Source organism: Amborella trichopoda, chromosome 8 (genome assembly GCF_054954075.1).
Source record: "Amborella trichopoda isolate Santa Cruz 75 chromosome 8, AtrichopodaSantaCruz75HAP2 v2.0, whole genome shotgun sequence".
Lineage (NCBI taxonomy): Eukaryota > Viridiplantae > Streptophyta > Magnoliopsida > Amborellales > Amborellaceae > Amborella > Amborella trichopoda.
This window is the reverse complement of record NC_142343.1, coordinates 6,187,568-6,201,577: the sequence shown is the minus strand read 5'-3', so window position 1 is coordinate 6,201,577 and position 14,010 is coordinate 6,187,568. Positions and strand designations below refer to the sequence as shown.

Genomic DNA, 14,010 nt, shown 5'->3' with positions numbered 1-14,010 from the left:
TTAAAAATGATGCAAATCAAGCATATCTATAGACATTTAAAAATATATATTTTAATGTTGGGAGCAGATTGCATGGAGCGAAGGCTCAAAACAATCAAAGTAGCTCGCACCTTCAAATAATGTCGAGAAATGTGGTTTCAATTTTGAAAATATTTGTGATATCTTTAAAATATATTTTCATCTCTAATTATAAAATTTAAAGCTTCAAAAATAATATAGATCAAGCAGATCTATGAAAACTTGAAAATTGACGGTCCAAAAATGCATTATAAGATGCACTATTTTCCAAAACTTGAAATCTATTTTTTTCTTATGTGCATGAATCTTGATGTCGAGATGATCAATTTGAGGAAATTTGTCTATCAAACTAGTGAAATTTTTGATGTGGGTTCGAATTTGATTGTTTAGAGCCTCGGCTCTATATAAATTTTTCCTTTAATTTTTATTATTTTATTTTACTTTTTTAAAAAACTTTAAATATGATATTATTACTTAAGCACTTAACTAATACGGGTAACTAATCGACATTTTGAAGTAGATAACTAATCCAGGTTTTGATACAAAAGAATACAAGGCTCTAAGTTCTTTCAGAGGGCAAGCTAAATATCAAGTAGTGTTTTACAATCTCGTAATTCTTGACTCGGATCGCCAATCTTGATGGCGAATCGACCTAGACCGAACCGGTTCTGCGATGGTATCGGTCACAGCCAAATTCCTCCTCAAATTTTCTCTTTTTATAATTTCGCTTTTAAGCTTATCTAATAAACCGCACCTTCAAATAGTGTCACAAAACGCGATTTCAAAACTGAAAATCTTTGTGATAGCCTTAAAATATATTTTCATCTTTAATTATAAAATAGTGTAGATCGAGCAGATTTATGAAAATTTGAATAGCTTAAAAATTGACGGTCCAAAAATGCATTACAAGATGCACTATTTTCAACGCCTGAAATCCATTTTTTTCTCAAAGTCCATGTATCTTGATATCGAGATGATCAATTTGAGGATATTTGGGCATCTAGTGAAATTTTTGAGATAAACTCTAATTTGATTTTTTAAAGCCTAGGCTCTATATAAATTTTTCCCTCTTCTAAAATGTTTTTTAGATCACTGGTTTATTTAGATCCAATCTGAATAGTCCGCGATCCTACACTCAATCCGAATCAAGCACACAAGGCTGACGATCCACACCACCGACCCCGGATTTGAAAAGAGTGACATCAGGCGCTAGGAAAGCGTATTCGGGTAGTGCTCGCATGATATATGCTACGTCACCATATCACGTACTTGGGTGAATGCACATCTGAATCACTGCTTTGCAACGTCGGCCGCATAGTAGTCGCTCCACGACAGTAAGATGGGACCCATGTAGCTTATCTATTGCCACGTCACCTTTGAAGTGCCTAGTGCGTTGTTTGCTTTCATGGAAATACTCAAAATATCTCTACGTCTTACTAAAGACAACAACCTTTTACTTCCACAGCAAATGTAGGGGTTCAAAACCCCAGCAAAATAATAAGCCACAAAGTTCAGAAGAAGGAAGGGTCCAGACTTGCTGGGGTCTTGTACAAGGCAAAAAAGCACCAGAAAAAATAAAAAATTATAAAAATATTAAAAATTATATGAAGATAGAAAAGTAAAATAAAACTAAAAACAAATTTAAAATGTCCAAATAAACTTAAAAAAGTATAGGAAAAATAGATTTTAAAAAAGTTAGTTTCTAGATGGGAAGATTTAAAAAAAATCTAAAATGGAAAGAAAATAAAATATAGGAACTATGGCAAAAAATACTCATAATCCTTTCAAAAAGCATCCAATTTATATTAAAAAACTTATACACCATTTTATATTTTTAACAATTTTTTTATTTTTTAAAAATATTTTTATGCACCCTAAGTAGACACACAACTCAAGGATTCTCGAAATTGCCGCATAGGTGAGTCCAAGTAACTCACTTGAATTCAAATGCACTGGGGCGAGTCCCAAAGCCATGATAAACCATCATGTTTGCCAGTTGCTTAACATAGTTTTAAATATCTTTATGGGACATTAGTGTCCAAGAACTTTCCATTTACCAGTGCGAAAATTAATCCTGAATTGCAAGGCGTCTGGCTCTGAATCCCCAGGATTCCAATAACCCAGTTCCACTCAGGTGATTTTCAATCAGATCGGGCTATAATCAACAAAGAAACTAAATTAGATACAAAACCAAAAGATTAAAGGAAATTTCAGGGGTTCCTCAACCATAATCGCGTGGACCTCGGTATGTCAATCTCAGTCGAGCAATTTAAAATCGGATCTATAATTTCCAGAATACTGTTATTCAGAACTTAGTTTTTACTGAAGGACATGGAGTTCATTTGGGAATTATGGGTGGCTTAGTCACCTTTGACGAGTAAGTGGACTTAGCTTACTCTTGCTTTACTGAAATTTTCTGAAATTTCATCTAAACATTGCTTTACTGAAATTTCCAAATTAGAGCCTACCTTCAAATAGTAATACTGCAAATCTTTGTGATAGCCTTAAAACATATTTTAATATTTATTTATAAAGTTTAAAACTTCAAAAATAGCGTAGATCGATAGATCTATAAAAACTTGATAATTTTGAAAATTGACGGTCCAAAAATGCGTTACAAAATGCAATCTTTTCAAATTTTGAAATTCATTTTTTTCTTGTGTCAATGCATCTTGATGTCAAGATGATAAATTTCAAGATATTTGGGCATCAAAACAACCTCTTCTAGATAAATTTTTAGGTAGGCTCAAATATGATTGTTTAGAACCTCAGCTCTACATAAACTTTTCCCGAGAGAGAGAGATGGCTAGATTCAAGGGTTTGGAGATTCCAAAATGTGTATTCACAAGTTAGGTTAGTTAGGAGAACATTCTAATAATTGCAGTCAATGTAACATTTTCAGTAAAGATTGGGGACAGTTAGGTCATCATTATGAGGGTGGCAACGGGCTGGGCATCGGCCTGGGCTGACCTTTATTCCTGTAGACCCGGACGATGCCAGTTTGGGCCCTAGGCCAAAAACAAACGAAATAAAAATAACTGAAACAAGAAAAAAAGAAAGAAAAGTGGGTTAACTGGCCTGAACTGGGCCGGAATTTCCCTTAGCCCGGTCCCCCTTGAGCCACAATTTGTAAGTTGGACCCTACTTTTCAGGGCAGGGCCGGGCTGGGCCCGTGGCCATTGCCAACCCTAATTATTTAGCGAGTCCTCTCATGTTTGTTGAATTTAATCGTGAGATCATGTTAGTGTAAGATGTATGTGGATTTTGTGGTGATTAAGGTTCAAAATACCGAAATAAATATTTATAGCTGCGGGGTCTTGAATCGGTGTGATTACGTAGCGGCCAATTTGTAGGGGTTTAAATCCCGAATAGGATTCAACATTGAGTCTTTTAAGTATGGACATTGTTAGTAAAAGAGCTTACGCTTAATGGGTTAGTGCTTGATGATGTGTAATGCTATGTCTTAGGCTCAATTCTTATTAAAAAAATAAGTATTTTATGTACGGACTTTAAAATTTTAGATGTATTTTTTTATTTTTTTCAAAATTACCTCTTGGTCAACTTGAATTTTATATTTTTTAGTTTTTTCATTAGTAGAGCAGTGCCTCAAGCTTTAAGGCATTGTCCTACTAACAAATAAAATAAAAACAAATATATCAAAATTCCACTTGATTGAGGAGCAGTTTTGGAAAATAAAAAAAAGTCGGTTAACCGACCTTCTTTGTAATTTCGTATTTTATTTAAAATTTTAGGGTCTGTATGTAAATTACTAAAAAAAAAATACTATTGGGATTGTATACTATGAGACTGTTTATATTTATTACAAGGAGGTCACAATTATTTCTAGTCATTAGATGTGAAATTAGATGGCTTGGCATATTTCATGAAGTTCGAGATTTTTTTTTTTTTTTTTAACTTTGAGTCTAGTAAATACTCTTGCAAACACCCAATTAAAAATTTGGCAGGCAAAAGTGTTTGCGACTTCCTTGTACTAAAAGTAAATAGTCATTTGTACAATTTTCCTTGAATGTAACGGCTTATTTCGAAGAGTAATAGGTGATTTTTGAAAAAATATATGATGTAACAGACTTCACATTAGATATAACAATGCTGTCAATTTTCATCCATCAGTAAACTCCATAATAAAGTTATATCACATTTTTTGTCTTAAATTTTAAAAAGTGATAGATTGACCATCTTGTAGGGTTCTCATGAACCCATTCCTTACAGAACCGAGATTTCCAAATGCCAGGATCCGACTTAAGATCGTGTACACATTGGCTAAATGTAGAAGTAAATAAATACAACTATAAATATAGTACAAGAAATAAAGCAAACATCAAAAGCACACCACCATACGATTTACGTGGTTCACCCCGTAGGGTTATATCCACAGCGTCGGCAAGTAGAAATCCACTATCACAATAAAGATTATTACAGTTTTAGGGTTACAAGAGATAATACATTTCTCTAAACATCGGTAAAAGACCATCACCAATCTTCCCTTCTAAACTCAATCTCCCGTACCAAGTAATATCGTCGATCAATACCTTCTTTCCACCACAATAACGCTACTAGAAAGATAACCTTAAGAGCAACCGAGAGATTTTCTCCCTCTAGAAGTGGAAGCCTTACCAACCCAAAACTCAAGGGAATACCGCCTCACTTTTGGAAGCCATGTCTCTCTCTCTTGGAGACCCATCTCATCTTCAGAGATCTATTCTTATAATCCCCAAAGAGATAACCCTCAAAAGGATAGGATATCATGTCTTCATTGAGTCTCTTATATAGATATCACTTTCTTGCTTATCAATAAAGTTCATTTTCATTTTATCATAATACCTTTAATATTTAAAAGAAAATATGAGTGGTGATTTGGCTATCATCAAACCCAACAATCTCAGAGGGCATGTCTCTCTCTCTTGGAGATCTATCTTCTCTTCGGATGTCCATTCTCATAACCCCCAAATGGGTAACCCTCAAAAGGATAGGATATTATGTCTTCATTGAGTCTCTTATATAGATATCATTTTCTTGTTTCTCAATGAAGTCCAATTTCATTTTATCATAATACCTTTGATATTTAAATAAAATATGGGTATGATGATTTGGCCATCACCACGCTCTAACACATCTCACCTATATATAACATCAACTATAACCCTCAAGACCCCCAACTTCCTATGATATTATGCATTTTTTACTGGATGCCATGTCTCTCTCTCTTGGAGACCCATCTCATCTTCAAAGATCTATTCTCATAATCCCCAAAGAGATAACCCTCAAAAGGATAGGATATCATGTCTTCATTGAGTCTCTTATATAGATATCACTTTCTTGCTTATCAATAAAGTTCATTTTCATTTTTATCATAATACCTTTAATATTTAAAAGAAAATATGAGTGGTGATTTGGCTATCATCAAACCCAACAATCTCAGAGGCCATGTCTCTTTCTCTTGGAGATCTATCTTCTCTTCGGATGTCCATTCTCATAACCCCCAAATGGGTAACCCTCAAAAGGATAGGATATTATGTCTTCATTGAGTCTCTTATATAGATATCATTTCTTGTTTCTCAATGAAGTCCAATTTCATTTTATCATAATACCTTTGATATTTAAATAAAATATGGGTATGGTGATTTGGCTATCACCAAGCTCAACACATCTCACCTATATATAACATCAACTATAACCCTCAAGATCCCCAACTTCCTATGATATTATGCATTTTTTACTGGATGCCATGTTTCTCTCTCTTCGAGACTCATCTCATCTTCAGAGATCTATTCTCATAATCCCCAAAGAGATAACCCTCAAAAGGATAGGATATCATGTCTTCATTGAGTCTCTTATATAGATATCACTTTCTTGCTTATCAATAAAGTTCATTTTCATTTTATCATAATACCTTTAATATTTAAAAGAAAATATGAGTGGTGATTTGGCTATCATCAAACCCAACAATCTCAGAGGGCATGTCTCTCTCTCTTGGAGATCTATCTTCTCTTCGGATGTCCATTCTCATAACCCCCAAATGGGTAACCCTCAAAAGGATAGGATATTATGTCTTCATTGAGTCTTTTATATAGATATCATTTTCTTGTTTCTCAATGAAGTCCAATTTCATTTTATCATAATACCTTTGATATTTAAATAAAATATGGGTATGGTGATTTGGCTATCACCAAGCTCAACACATCTCACCTATATATAGCATCAACTATAGCCCTCAAGATCCCCAACTTCCTATGATATTATGCATTTTTTACTGGATGGGGTATACTGCCCTTTCTAAGATATATCAGGCAAGGTCTAGATCAATAAAAAGTCGTTTTTTTTTTCTTCATATTTTATTTGTAAGTTTTTTTTGTTTTGAAAAATACTTGTGTATTTCAAAATAACAGTATCATTTTTGTAGTTGTTTTTCCTAAACTATATTTTGTAGCGAGAGAAAGCTGTGAGTTTTTAGTTCCACATCGAAGTGGAGAGTATACATTGAATAATATTTAAATGTAGGCATTTTCATGCCTTAAACTTTTAATATAAAGGTGAGAGAGATAGTGCATGTGCAGAAAGCGCACGTGTGTGCATCAACACAACAGTGCTTGACGGTACAAGCTCACATCGACAAGTGAGGTGCCCCTCGCTAGAGCACGTGTACAACTCGAAGCTCGATATCTTTGGTACAAGGTAGTTATCATCCGATCTTTGGTACAAAGTAGTTATCATGCGATGAAGGCGGAAAATGGATGATGGCTAGCTTGGGTACCCCATATCATATATATGGGATTAGCTTGGATACCCCATAATATACATATGGGATAATCTAAACTTCACAACCCTTCAAATTACAACGGCTAAAAATAGAGAGAGTTGTGAAGGGTGAATTTACTAATTTTATAGTTTATTTTTTAAGCAAAGGCAGTTTTGTAAATATTAAGTAAAGGCATTAAGTAAAAGCAGTTTTGTAAATATTACTACAAGACTATGGGTAATTTTGTCATCTTCATAAACAATAAAGTTGAATTTTTTACTAAAAAAAAAAACACTACAAATAAAATTTCAGAACACTAACTTCCAAAATGCTATTGTAATTTTATAAAAATTTCAAATTTACTCTTGCATAATGGTTAAGTTACCTAGTAAAATATTTTTTAAAACAAAAAATAATGTTTTTTTTTTAAAATACGCATCACAACCTTTCTAACTTTAACTTTTGTATTTTGAAAGGTTGTTAACTCTAGACAAATCCTACGCATATACATCAAATATATAATATATATCTGAAAAAAGATAAAACTAATACAGCATGTAATTCAAAAAAAGAAAAGGGGCAAAGCTGAGGCAAAAAGAAACATAATGAAACAAACTTATACACAATGGTTATCACCGCCCAGCCCTTTCAGACAACAACGACAACGATAGTGGTGACAAAGGTACTCCTCCCCCGGTGCCCCCTCCTCCGCTCGACGCGAATGAGCCCTGGTCCATTGAGGAAGGATACGAGTGCACATGGTCCTCAACGTACACTCTCCTGCTAGCATTATCATTATTAACCTGCCCCAATCCCAGCTCAGGCAATGGAGCATCCCCATCAAGCACCTGCACAACCTGCCTCATGCTAGGTCGTGCCTCTGGTGCCGAACTCGAGCAAGAAAGCCCAAGACGTAACACGGCCTCCATCTCACCCATATCATACAATCCCCTCAGCCTCGAATCCGCGGCCATAACAATCTGCCCCCTTGCATGGCAATCCCATACCCAATCTACCAAAACCATCTCCTCTGGTGGGGCCTTGGCATCGATTGGCCTTCGCCCGCAAGCCACCTCCAAAAGGAGAGCACCGTAGGCATAGACATCAGTCTTGGTGGTCGATCGCCCTATGCGCGAAAGCTCGGGTGCAAGGTACCCAAGGGTTCCTACCACGTGAGTCGTGTACGCATTTGCCCCGTGTTCATATAGCCGTGCCAGCCCGAAGTCACCTAGCCTGTGGTTCAACAAGGAACGATAATGAGATTTTTTTCTGTTTATTATAGGAAAAATTATAGATACCCCTTTGAACCAATTTTTAAACATGTTTTTAAAAAAACTAACTTTTAAACCATAACACTAACTCTAGTATTATTTATTTTTGCACCCACCTTTCAACTAAATAAAGAATTGTTTATAGACATAAATGCTTCCTATAAACCCATGCCCTCCTCACTCTCTCAAGGAAAAAAAAATCTAAGTTGGTTGCTTCAATAGGACCTAGAAGCCAAATCGGCAAACTATGCGTCAAACTGGCTTTATTATACAGCACAGCATGTGCTGGATTGGCTTCATTTGATAAATGAGAGAAACATGGGTTTAGACGGGTTTTTTTATCATAATATTTACTTTTTGATTTACAAGGATGGGTGTAAAAATAAATAGTGTTAGAGTTAATGAAGTGATTTAAAAATTTCATAAGGAAGTATATCCTATCCAAATACATCCAAACAGACGGAAAACAATAAAATAGATTACACAAGGAGAAGTGAGATATAAAGCATACCAAGAACTAGAGAAATCATAAAATTGCTTTAATCTAAACAAGCAAAACCCAAAAAGATTGTACACAATGAGACCACTTACCTTTGATACAAGGAGGTCACAATTAGCACAACTATCTAACGTGAAATATGATAGCTTGGATGTGTTGCATATCGAGAAATCTTTTTTTGAAGTCTGATCTTGATCAATAAAATAAATGTAATCATCTTTACAATGGTCAAAATTAATTAAGGCCATTTTGTACCAAAGATAAATGGTCTCATTATAAACTTTTCCAAAAATAGAAATCATGCAACTTCCTCAAGGAAAAAGAAGAGAGAATTGAAAGATTCAACACTGACCTTCCATTCATGTCAGCGTCCAACAATACATTACTGGCCTTCACGTCTCTGTGCAGGACCACCTGTTCCCACTCTTCGTGCAAATACAAGAGCCCTGCTGCCACGCCCCTGATTACCTTGTAGCGCTGAGCCCAGCTCAATACAGAGCCTTCTTGTGGCTCGAAGATGTATTTATCAAGGCTACCATTGGGCATGTAGTCATACACAAGCAGTAGGTCACCCCTTCGCCTGCACCACCCCTGCAATTATTTGGTTTAAGAAGAGTGAGGACTTTAAACTTTCCGTTAATATGTTCCAAGCTCGAGTAAAGGAAGTAGGTTGTATTAGGTAGACATAAAACTTTGTGAAAATTTTCTATGAATCCTATGTAAAATGACACAAAATTTTTTATGAATCCTATGTAAAATGACACAATATAGCTTACAATTAATGTAAAAAAGAGAAGAGAAAGCAAATCATAGTTAAATTTGTAAAATGACACAATATTTGCTATTTAAGAAAGGGTTGGGTAAAGCTGGAATTTTTATTTATCAAAAAATTATTAAATTTTGATAAATAAGGGTATCCTAGTGGATGTAAACTAAGTTATTGTGAAAGAGTAATAGGCGTTAGATTACACACCATTGTGAAGACTGCTATATTCACTACAATGGCACTGTTACGTGGAAGCCGTTATATTAAAAGTGTGCCTGTTATTTTTAAGGCCATTATACTTGAAAACGGCGTTGTAATTTTTTTATAACTGGAACAATTTTCCCAAACTTCCTATGAGCGTGACCGAGTTAACAGATTTTCATGTCTAGCCTACTTCTTAAGGCTTGCGGGCCACGCCTGAGCTCGTCTTAGCAGACAAAAATATTTTTGGGCTGGGACTGGGCTAGACCAGGCCCGACCTTAGCCAACCGCAAATATTTTTATGTTTTGTACATATAAACAAGGTTTATGTTACTCTGCTTTTTATATCAATTTTAGACATTTATTTACCTTTCTCTTGCACAACGATTATTATTTTTAGTAAAAATATATTGTCTTTAAAAGATGTGTAACATCATCCATGTGGATAGGACATCACTCATAGGGAACACCATTTAATGTTCTATATGGACGATGTGACATCTTCATAGGGATAATTTCAAACCACTCTTAATAATTTAAATATTTTATTAAAAAAATATCATCTTACAAAATAAAGATATATAAATATCTAAAATTTTTTAAGTACAAATACAAATGCCTTAAGCACCCTAACATAACCCTATAAAAGATTTCATATTTATATATACTCAATCTTTTCCAATAAGGCTAGTCTCAAATCTTGTTATCATGGACCGGGCAATAACCTAAACTACGGCTGTGTTTGTTTCAGGAAGACGGGGTCGAAGCCATCGCATCCATCCTTTTGCATGGAAGGATTGGCCCCCAAAGAAACACCCATTTTGACTAGGGTTGGCAATGGGTAGGGCCAACGTTGGCCTTGGCCCGACCATATTCTTATGATGGCTGGGCCGGGCCGGGCCACTGGACATATTTTGTAAGCCGTAGTTCTTTTAGGGCTAGTCCAGACGGGCCAGGCCACCCAAACCATTGCCAGCCCCAATTTTGGTGTTACAAACACAGCACGGCGGAATGCACTGCTTCCATTTTGAGGCTTCCAAGTGATTACAACAAACACGGGCGTGTTTTTTGGTAGAACTTGGAAGTCCCATTTTCAAATAGTTCCACCAATCAAACACCCTGGGTTTTCAACCCCAAGCTGCGCGCACGCCTGGTCTACACAGTTAAAGCCCAAAAGGCCCACAGTTAAAGCCCAAAAGGCCATGGATGGGCCAGCCGGCGAGTTAAGAGCCATACCATTACATGTTTTCATTGTAATGTAACGGCAGGGAGTTCATTATAATATAACGGCTGTTATAACCAAAATTTCAGAGTCTTTTGAACCATGCCTGCAACTGAACCAGGTTGCGGTGCCTCATGCGTCCGACGCTCGCGATCTCGGCCACGAACTCACGCAATCCCTGCTTCGATTCATGGTTAACACGCTTAACTGCAACCACGGTCTTTGAGCCTGATAAAACTCCTCTGTAAACTTTTCCAAATCCACCAAATCCTAACAACTCTTTGCTGCTAAAACTGCGAGTGGCCATTCGAAGCTGTTTGTAAGAGAATCTATGAGGGCCAGAGGTCAACTCCCATTCTTCGATAATATCTGCTGTCTTCAATTTCCATACTATATACAGAGAAGCTGCAATGGCAGCACAAACCAAAAGAGTTACAGAAATTGAGACCCCACTTATGAAACCTTTGCTCTGCGTGATATTCTTCGTGTTTCGAAGAAGAGGAAGGCGAGAGAGAAAAAGGGGTTGTGGCTCGCCATTCATTCGAAAGGTCCAGCCTGAGACATAGTGGGAACTCGCCAAGACACCAGTAGAAGTGGAGAAACCAACATACATGTAGTCTTCAAGGACCGGAGAGAGATCAATCTCGGTCGAGATCAAGGGGATTTGAGGCTTATCAGAGGACAAAGAGAGTGTGATGTTGAGGACTTTCGAAGGCGAATCGTACTCGATCCAGGCTTGAATTGGGTTACCACCTTGCAAGGTCACATTTGTGGTGGTGATGATGCCATTTTTGGCCAATTTGATAAAAGCAGGGGCAGCCACAGTTGAATTAAGGTTGTCGATGTCAACCCCAACATGGTTGTCATTGATATCCCCAAACTCATAGTCTTGAACTGTGTCGAATTCGACGGCAAAGATATGGTTCGATAAGTTACCGATGGTGGTCACGTTGAAAAGGCCGAGGTATTGCTTCGCAAAAGCTCCGAGAAAGGATGTAGACGGAGAAATTGTGAAGGCCAGGCCATGGCCACCTTTGGTTGGGATAATTGGCACAATTGTAAAGACAAAGGAGGTGGAGAAAGAGGAAACACGGTTCGAGTTCTTGAATTGGAGAGGTTCAGGGTAAAAGGCACGGCCTATGAGCCCTGATGTAACATTGTTAGTTGAAGAATTCCACTTCTTTTGATCTGAGATGAACCTGTTAAGGTTATGTTGGCATTATCGAAACCATTGTAGATGAAGTTTTGGGAATAAGAGGAGGGGAGTTTCAGAGAGAGAAAGGGGAGGAGGAGAAAGCAGAGGAACTTCAGGGTGGGTGAGGCCATGGAAGGGAAGGGAAGGGAAGGGGTTGAAGAAGCTCAACCTTAAAGAAATTGGTTTTTTGTTGTTGAGAGTTGGTGAGAGAGTGAAGAGGCTTGGGATTTCTGGGAAGAGGAGAGAGAAAGTAGCAGGAAATAAGTAGAGTAGAGAGAAGAGGCCAAAGGGCTTTTGGACTCGCAGTGGTGAGCCATTTTTGACCAGGTAATGCTGGAGCAGGTGGGGAGAGAGAGAGTTCACATGAATGTGTTTAGGCTGGGGAGCTAGAGTCTAGAGAGAGAGTGAGAAAGCAAAGGCCGAGAATTATTAGCTACTAGCGAAAATATAGGACCCTCTGCTCTCCATGCGGGGGAAATGACCGACCTCGGAGAGGGGTCGAGGTCCTCGTAATATCACATCTCATATCTCAATTGCATGTTGTGGTTTTTATTTAAAAAATATTATAGGTTATTTAGAAAACAAACAAAATAGTTTGGATCAATGATCCAAAAAATAAATTAAAACTAAATGGATAGAATAAAAATAAAAATAAAAATTTATGGGTTAACCATTTAGGATGCGCCACAAATAGCATTAGATAAGATTAAAGAGAAATAAAAAATAAAAATAGGGGGAACCAGGTCAGAACCCATAATCGGTTCAGTCTTGACTGGTCCTGCATCTGGATGGAGGACCGAGATAGGAAATCGCGGGGTTTTAATACCGCTAAAAACAAACACAACCGTATTTCTTCTCTTAACGAAATCAAATGTTAGCATGTTCCCTTTGCCTACTCTTCAAACTGGTGTAATCATATTCGGCTCCTTCTACCGTGGCCTTCCGGTTTAACTTCAACTACCCTTACCATTTAACTTCAAACTAGTGTTTAAAACCTTAGTGTTCTTGATCCGAATCTTCCATTTGGATAGAGAATCGGCCGGGATTGAATCAGTTTTAAGATGGTATGCTTCGAAGCTCAATTCCCCTAGATACTTTTAATATATATTTTTTAAAATATTATCTAATATTTTCTTACGTCCTTTAAAATTCCCATCCCTATTAACTCTTATTTTAATTTTAACAATTTTATTTATTTAATGATAATGTTTATATCATTGGTTTAGATCGATCTGGATAACCAATATAGTGATCCGATGTAGATCTATGAAGTGAATGATCTACCCCACTGGGTTTTAAAAACAAGGGAAATGTCTTTATACTTCCCCAACTGTATAAGATATATGTTTTCCCACCCATTCAGCCATCCAATTTAAATCAACTGAGCCACCGACTGTTTCATCTAGATCCGACTTCACAGAGTATTTTATTTTTTGGTTTTTTTTTATAAATTACATGAATATGAAATTTGGTACGCATCATATAATGGAGCACACCTAAAAAAAATATTAAAAATAATTTTTCAATACAATATAATAATCAAATCTCCATTGAATCTTTCAAGGGTATTTTAGTTATTTTAATTTATTGATAATATTTTTTTTATATTTTTACAAATAAGGCATTAAAAGAGAAGTGGATGCCCAAAATTTGGTGTCAAAATAGTTTGTAAAAAAAACAAATAAAATAATGTAGAGACGTGACATTGTGATTAGAGCCATCTCGGCTGTCTATTCGGAATGGATCGTCAGGTAAAGAAAATCATTTAAGTTTTGGGTAGTAGGGGAGGATAGAAGCTTGCCCTTAAAACAATGCTTCAAACTGAATGGCATACCTTTTAATTAGTCAATGGTGTGTGCTTTGTATGAAGCAATAACTTAATTTATTCTATTTTTTATATCTTTTGAGTTTAGAATTTTAATTTTGTTTTGTATGTTTAACTAACTTATACCAAAAAATAAAATTACTAATTTTCTTAATTTATAAAATATTCAAATTTATAGCAATTTATATGTAGAATATTTCGGAAATGATTGAAACTTTTGGAAGGATTTTTAAGTCCATTATTAATTTACACTTTA

The 14,010-nt window shown here is 36.1% G+C and overlaps 1 non-coding gene across 1 annotated transcript; it reads right to left on the bottom strand.

The window, feature by feature from the left end:
• Positions 1–7,281: 7,281 nt before the first annotated feature.
• On the bottom strand, positions 7,282–12,198 carry LOC18436240 (L-type lectin-domain containing receptor kinase S.4). The gene is made up of 3 exons (XR_016039740.1): positions 10,841–12,198; positions 8,898–9,136; positions 7,282–8,008 (listed from the first exon to the last, which is right to left on the bottom strand). It is a non-coding gene; the product is annotated as an L-type lectin-domain containing receptor kinase S.4 (transcript).
• Positions 12,199–14,010: the final 1,812 nt, after the last annotated feature.